The sequence below is a fragment of the Denticeps clupeoides genome, chromosome 2 (genome assembly GCF_900700375.1).
Source record: "Denticeps clupeoides chromosome 2, fDenClu1.1, whole genome shotgun sequence".
Taxonomy (NCBI): Eukaryota; Metazoa; Chordata; class Actinopteri; order Clupeiformes; family Denticipitidae; genus Denticeps; species Denticeps clupeoides.
Window position 1 is genome coordinate 12,017,355 of NC_041708.1, and position 7,868 is coordinate 12,025,222.

The window sequence follows — 7,868 nt, forward strand, 5'->3', positions numbered from 1 at the left end:
CGGTACCGCTCAACCTCTTCCACAAGCTCCAGCTCCATCCCTGCCAGAGAGGTGACGTTCCATGGCCCAATGGCCAGTTTCCTTGTCTGGGGATTGGACCGCCAAAACTCCCGCTTTGGTCTGCGAAGCTGTGACCTTCGAATTCACGGAACGTTGCGGATCGTAAATAACGAAGCAGGATTTTGTAGTCAATCATAAACTTGAGTAGCCAGTGCAATGATTGTAAGACCGGTGATGTGGTCGAATTTTCTGGATTTTCTGGATTCCGCTGAAGGAATATATATATAACACTCACATGTACATTCACAGCCTTTGCCACCTAAGCTAAGCAATTGGGGAAGAAGGGCCTTTGTCAGGGGGGTGACCAGGTCCTCTGTGAACCAAGGAGAACCTTCTAGAAGGACAACCATCTCTGCAGCAATCCACCAATCAGGCTTGAATGGTAGAGTGGCCAGACATAAACCACTCCTTAATAAAAGGTACATGGATTGAACTCTTAGGTGTAAATGCGAGCATCAGGTTTGGAGGTGTCAGGATTGACTGCAGCTGTGCTCATCACGTGTACCCAATCCTGACAGTGCATAAAAAGTGCAGATGTCTGCCCCTTCAAGAGGGACGACATTTTCGTGAACTTGACCTGGTTTTGTTAAACGTGTATTTTTTAGTTCTGGCAATCGCCACACGCCTACGGGTTTGTTTTATTTGTATTTATTGTTTATTTGTTAATAAAACCCCCTTCCCAGCATGTCCTGCTTCTGCGCGTCCTTCCCCCGTAAGTCCGTAGTCGTGACAGGAGGAAACCAGACACCACTCATCACCAGGCCAATGGGGTTATGGGGTGTTCTGTTTAGAATTTTGAGTAAAAAATGCATTTACTTCATTTTTTTTAAAAGGCTGTAAAACATGGACAAACTGATACACTGTGAAAACTTTCCGGATGCACTGTAGACCACGGAGTGGACTAGAGGAGCACCATTATTATCCTTTAAAAAGTCCTTCATCAGGTAGTTGTAAATTGCAGCATTGTTCATGTCAAGACCCAGTTATTACTGCACAAATGAGGAACTATCAATGTATTATTATTTTTTTTTTATATTCTTCATCCTTTGATGGTCCCATGTTTGGTGCTTCCTTGTGTGGCATGCAAGTGACAAGGAAAAATAACCAGTGATCATAGGAATGTGTTCATGGATTAAGAGCAGATCATATCTTTTCCAGTGTAGTGACCTTATTTAAATGGGGGAAAACTTTGTACACCCATGAGAAATTCCTTTTTGGAGTTTAGCATTGGTCACAGCCTTTGAGCTTGTGCTGGACAAATGGTGAGATGCTATTCTTTGTTTGAATCCTTTTGGGTACGGTCCATTTGCTGAGAGTAGACCGGAGTCTCCTTTTTATTATGCGGCGGAATAACAATTGCTAAGCACAAAGTTATTCTGTAACATCCATCTAGTTCAAAGACAATTCTCTTTCACACACATCACAAACTATTTAATATCAGACTGATATAAAAAATGATTTTAGATTTTATACCGATTCACTCAAATAAAGTCATGGTCAAATGAACCTTTCCATGAACAATATCTGTCAGAGCAGTAATGATAAGAGTGATATGTGTTTGAGTCATTTGGAATCATGCTTGAATACCTAATCACAATTTAATATCACAAAATATGAGCTTTTTGAGGAAAGACTTGGGGGGAGATCTGGCTTGAGCTGAGCATCTGGCATTTAATAAGAGCTCTTCATATGACCTTAGAATTTATGAAGCATCTCTGGGTTCCTCTCTTTCCACAGGACATCCTGTGAGTTGTTAATTGCCCAAATAATAATAACCAAAATAATAATGTGGTCCGTGGTCTCTGGGTCTCTGCTCAAGATAGGGAGGCTTTGTCCAAACACTTGAATGCTCAGTGGTTTATTGGTCTAATTTGAGGGAGTCACTGGACATCCATGTTCCCTATAGACACATAAAGAGAGCACACCCATAAACTTAAAGTATTACAAGTGTCTAACAGTAAAAACCCTTGGAGATTCACCAATAAAACATAACTGATATTTGAAAAACACATTTAGATTTGTTATTTAGGAACAAGAGACTGGATACACATCCATCAATAACATTTATTAACAATTTACTTAATTTCTTTCAATATAAATAAATAAATATATCTCAACCACAATACAATAAAATATCATAGATTGGAGTTGGAGTCACACAAGCAAAAAATAAAAAATAAATTAGGGGGAAAACACTAAACACAAATGACCAGCTCTTAAAAGGGAACACAAATTTAAACACACACATGTAAAGTGGCCCGAATGCTGAAACCCAATGCTGGTTATGAGCAGTTCTCCAAAATGGCCTCCTGTGAGAGATGAAATAGAATAGTAATAAATAAAAACAAAAAAAACTAATACACAGATCAAATCAACTAACAGGAATCTAGTGTAATGCACAATGTAAAACATGACAAAATACACAATACCAAGAAGGAATTAAAACAAAAGCAGAGCAAAGCAGCAGTGTCCTTGCCACCGGCTATGAAGGCGAACAGACAGATTCATCTAAAATATGATAAATCATTAAACAAAAATTAAAAATAAAAGAAGTGAAGTTACTAATGCCTTGAACGGATACCAACTAGTGACTGGAAGTTTGGCTCTTTTCAGAGAGGCTACTGATGATAATAAATTTATGGGTCGTTTGAGAGCGGACTCTCTGAAAAGAGCCAAATTTAGGCTGCTACAGCAGGTCACTTCTGTGAAGCAAAACTTAATGTGAACCCCACAAAGAAAACAATTTGAAGACATTTTTGTTCTTTAAGCCCTCTTCAGCCCAAAACCATAAGATGACTTTTGTAAAAGTCAGCTTCAGTAACAGCCTTAAAATGGATCAGCTTGAATATTCACAGTCCGCACATTGGAGCCTCTGTTTCAGTGCAGGATAGTGCAGGATAGATTTTTTGGGGGTCTACCAATCTACCAAATAAAACTACTGTCTTACTACACCCAACCTCGGCTGTGAGGGTGCACTCCGAAAGGCCTTACTTGTGCTGCTCAATAGTAACAGCATGATTTTGTGCTCTCAAAATGTGCTCTCACAAATCCTATTTGTACATTCTGGACAATTTAATCCTACTCCTGTAAATACATCCCACTGCATGAACAAAGGATCAGTAGTTGTCAGGGAAATGTGGCAGAGAAAAAAATAGGTGCCAAAGTACAACTCACAAACGGAAATGTAATAAAAACGTGGGGCCATGCACTGACACGAGACATGAACACATGAAACAAAGGTAACAGACAAATGACAGAGCAAGGGGATACAGGACAGAGCAGAGATAGATTTAAACTGATAATCACAGACCATCAAAGAAAACAAAGGAGGCAAAGGAAACACAAACTCTGATCTGGAAAACAAGAAATGTTCAAAATGTGACAGTAGTGTTACCAGATACCAAATTACACACACCAAAAATAAATAAATAAATTACTATTACTAATTAACATACTAGAATACCATTTGGGTACCTTTGGCCAACAAGGCCAACCCAAAACATCAAATCCAAAAACATGTCCATCTGGCAAGCTGCTGTTTCCAAATCCTACTCATACTGACTCCAATCGGTCTACATAATTAAGTCACCATGACATCAATGTACATTGAAATACAATCTTAAAATATACCCTTAAATATGAGACTTAAAGAGCAAAGCTTGACTGGATGTTTGCTATGGGGCTGACTTATTAGGTCAGGCTCTGATGAACTGTGATCAGTAGATCACTGATATAGATTCATGAGACACATGGCAGATTCTGTGTGGTGCTTTGTTTCATTTCATGTCTCTTGTTGAAAGAATTCTTCTATATATAAGTTAAGAGGTTAATTGAAAAAATATAACAGCTTGAATGCATATTTAATGTATCTGGTTTTGTCAGAATAACATGATAACATTTAATATTATCATAGACAAATACTATATTAATGTCTGAATTGGGACATCCATGCTTCTGTCCATCACTGCTGCCTACAGCCTAGATCATAAATAAATGCAGAGGCTTTCCTCGAACAGACCCTGTAATGCACTGCCTGCAGGCAGGTCCACAGCATCTCCCTGAGCGGCCACGACCTCTGCTGAAGATCCCCTCCAGCAAGAACCCTGCTGCAACTCCACATGCAGCCTCTGGATTGACGGTACAGTGCAAACACACATGCATGTGTGGTATAAGCTGAAGCAGTGTCAGAGATGTACCCAGCAGTCACTATCTCTCCTCCCCAGGGCTTAGCTGAGAGTGAGCATAATGGCTGCTCCTCTGATTTGTTAATTTACTAATGAAGTAGTGATTAAAACTTACTATAGGTTTTCTTCAGAACTCATTCTCTCTGGCTGAATATGAAGAAACAAGAAAGACAGAGATGAAAAAAAGATACAGCAAAAAGCTCATATGTTTCAATATTCATCAGCATGTCACCTTCCTAATCTTTTTTGAAGAGGCAAATGCAATAAATGGAAAACAGAAATCGCATGCAGCATGTGATCGTGCATCATAAACAGATTCTGGCAAATAAAGTGTCTGCAAGCATCAAGACAAATTCAATTGAACGTAGTGGTCTCTTCATAGACAATATGTCTATGAAGACTGATTTTTGTGTATATACGTGTGTTTTCTTTCACAAAAAAAACAATTTGAAAATATAGGAATGGATAAAGTAAATTTAAACTGTCTGGAACTATTTCTTTTGACTAAGGTAAAGGTAAACTGTCCTTTACAGTCAGTGTTGGGAAGGTTACTTATAAAATGTATTCCATTACAGATTACAGAATACATGCCCTAAAATGTAGTTTGTAATGGAATGCTTTGCGTTAACCTTTAATAAATATATATGTTGTGCACTTGTGATTTCTACCTTGCGGTGCAACAGACCTCACAGCCGACAGTTACTCACCAGGAGTTAAACAGGATGAGTGCTTCCTGGGTGAGTAACACGCTGGACAGTACGGTTGAGGGGTCCCTCTACACAGGGTTTGTCAGCCAGCCTGCAGCAGAAATTGTCATTAAAATGCTGCTGGACTGGCTAGACTCCGCCAGTCCAGCAGTCCCTGCATTGATCTGCTGGGTTATCCGGACATGAACCTGCACCGGAATCTCTGGCACCAGTGCCCGTGTTGAGTCTTCTGCAGTCATCTCCACCCCTCAATAATGCATACCGCCCCAGCACTCCTGAATGGCATGTTCCACTTCCTAGTCGGCTCCCGATGACCCGGCCAGCACTCACCCGGCTTCTTGTTGAGACCTTCCACTGTCTCATCGGTTTCAGCACAGTTGCAAGAACTGATGCAGGGTTGTCCTCTCCTTCCCGTTTTCACCGGATTGGATGCTGCAACGTCTGTCACGTCTGTGCACACACTGCTCACACAACTTACAGAACACGCTCAAATTTACTCATACTACACACACACAGTGATTGATGGGCCAAACCGGACCCGGAACACAGGCACTCCTTTAAAGGAGAAAAAAACAGGTGTAGGGTTCCACCTGCACTTAATGGCTCGGGTCATGCAATAATGCCCAAGGGCTGAAAGTAACAATAACACAATACAATACAACACAACACAATCTTTAATGGGTGCAGGTCTGAATCATTCAGAATGAGGAAGTACAGAGTCAATCATTCGACTCTTCTTTTTTTTAAAATCTGTTAATTAAAAAAAAAAAAAAAGATTGTGTTCTGGTTGACAAAAATAATTACTGAATCACAAACAGGACCCATGCTTAGTGCTTCCTTCTAGTTAAATGCCCTTATAGTGATGTACCATGTCAACAAATCCTAGGTGAAAGACTCCTGTCCCTGCTCTTTGTTCAAGCCTGGCACACTTTTAAAATAAATAAAACAGATGTGTGCCAGGAGTCTGGTGAGAAATAAATTAAAGAGGAAACAAAATGAGCCTAGATGTTGTTACAAATAATAATTCAGAACACAGACACCGTACGCAGCAAGAAAAGTTTATTTACTTTGCGGCAGTGTATTTTGTACCACCAGCGTACCATTAGTGCCTGTGACTGTGACAGTTTTTGTAATAAAAGCCACAAAGTTGATGTGCAGTTCCTGAAGGAAATAGCAGTGCTTGCAAAGTGTTTGATAGACAGAAGGAAGGAAGAAGGTCTAGGGGGTGGAAAGAGGTGGTTAGAATAATAAAGATCATAAAATAAACAGACATGACTTGGAAGACAAAAGACAAGGGAAAAAAGTGAAGGGATTGTGAAAGTCAAATAAATTGTGAAACAAACAGAGAAGCAACTTTAAAAACACAGAAAAGCTAAAATTGAGCTGCAATGTGGAGGCCGAGTAGAGAAGTTGCTATGTGATATAATTTATGTTATAACTATTGTTATACAGCATCTGAAAAAATGCTGATATCTTGATAAATTTGAAATTGCATAAAAGCAAAAACAAGATCAGATCAAAACATTTTTTTCTTTATTACAATGCTTACTTACAATACTAAATACTTGTGGCAGAATGGAAGTCAGTTCACCAAATTGGTTTTAGCTCATGGGATTCTGGTGGTACTCTGTCTTTTCCAGTACATCAGAAACAGGTGATGCATGTGATATCAGGCCACTGCAGGGGGAAAGAGTGACTCAGCAAGGTCCTTGTATTACACTTGATCATTTCCCAAACGTAGAGGAGCCTAAACAAATCTTATTTTTTTAGTACAGCTTGTACCCCACAAAACTAACTGAGCTCAAAACTGAGTTCAAATAATAACTGTGAAACTTTTGGTTTCATGATTACATACTGTTACCATAAATTAAACAAAAATACACTTGAGAGATTACTATACCATGAGATATGGTATGAAATAACATGACATGGAAATATGGTATCATTCCACTTATGTGCAGTTTACCAGTTTACCAATGTGTCACAGCAGCCATTCCACAACCGGGCCCACAGGGTGACACAAATTAGTCCTTTACCATGAATTGATACCCCAATTGTTTCATATTTTGAACCTAATGTTGCCAACCAATCGCCCATCCCTTGACCTTTCTTATGTCTCACCCGTGGATGACTCAGCCCGCTGCCTTCCTCTACGAGTACACCACAGTAAAAAAGAACTCTACTGCCACCCAGCAATTGTCCCTCCCTCACCCCAACATGTGCTCTCGAACCCTCTCTTGCTGCCTGCATCCGTAACCCGAAGCTACTGCGTCCTGTGACACCCATTTACATTTACAGCATTTATCAGACGCCCTTATCCAGAGCGACTTACAATCAGTAGTTACAGGGACAGTACCCCCTGGAGCAACTTAGGGTTAAGTGTCTTGCTCAGGGACACAATGGTAGTCAGTGGGATTTGAACCTGGGTCTTGTGTTTCATAGGTGAGTGTTTTACCCACTAGGCTACTAACACCTGGTTCTCCTGCTTCTTCTCTGCACTCTCCAATGTCTGCTTGTGCACCTTCTGGTCCCAGCTCTGACACAAAGAATATTTTGACACAAAGAACTTTTTGGACAATAAGTTTGTCGCGTCGGCGAGCTGATGGGGGAGGAAAGCGCAGAGTCGGGACATAAGGGAAATTATTTATTAATTAATACAAATAAACAACGGCGCGATGGCCAAAAACGGGGAATAAAGGGGAGAACAAAAACAAACCCACAGGCCTGTGGCAATTGCCAGAACTCAAAATACACATACGACGTTGCCAGGTCAAGTTCAAACACAAGTTCATTAGAGTTCACGAAAATTCTATGAGCAGGGTGGACGGCGGCAACCACAGGGCTGCTGCCCTGCTGTGTCCTCCCCTTGGAGGACCCGGTCCCTCGGTCTGGCTCCCCAGCGTGGTCTAGCATGGCA

The 7,868-nt window shown here is 40.5% G+C and overlaps 1 long non-coding RNA gene across 1 annotated transcript; it reads right to left on the reverse strand.

The window, feature by feature from the left end:
* Positions 1-4,030: 4,030 nt before the first annotated feature.
* Positions 4,031-4,972, reverse strand: LOC114784763 (uncharacterized). Its single transcript, XR_003748926.1, has 3 exons — positions 4,952-4,972; positions 4,360-4,391; positions 4,031-4,187 (listed from the first exon to the last, which is right to left on the reverse strand). It is a non-coding gene; the product is annotated as an uncharacterized LOC114784763 (long non-coding RNA).
* Positions 4,973-7,868: the final 2,896 nt, after the last annotated feature.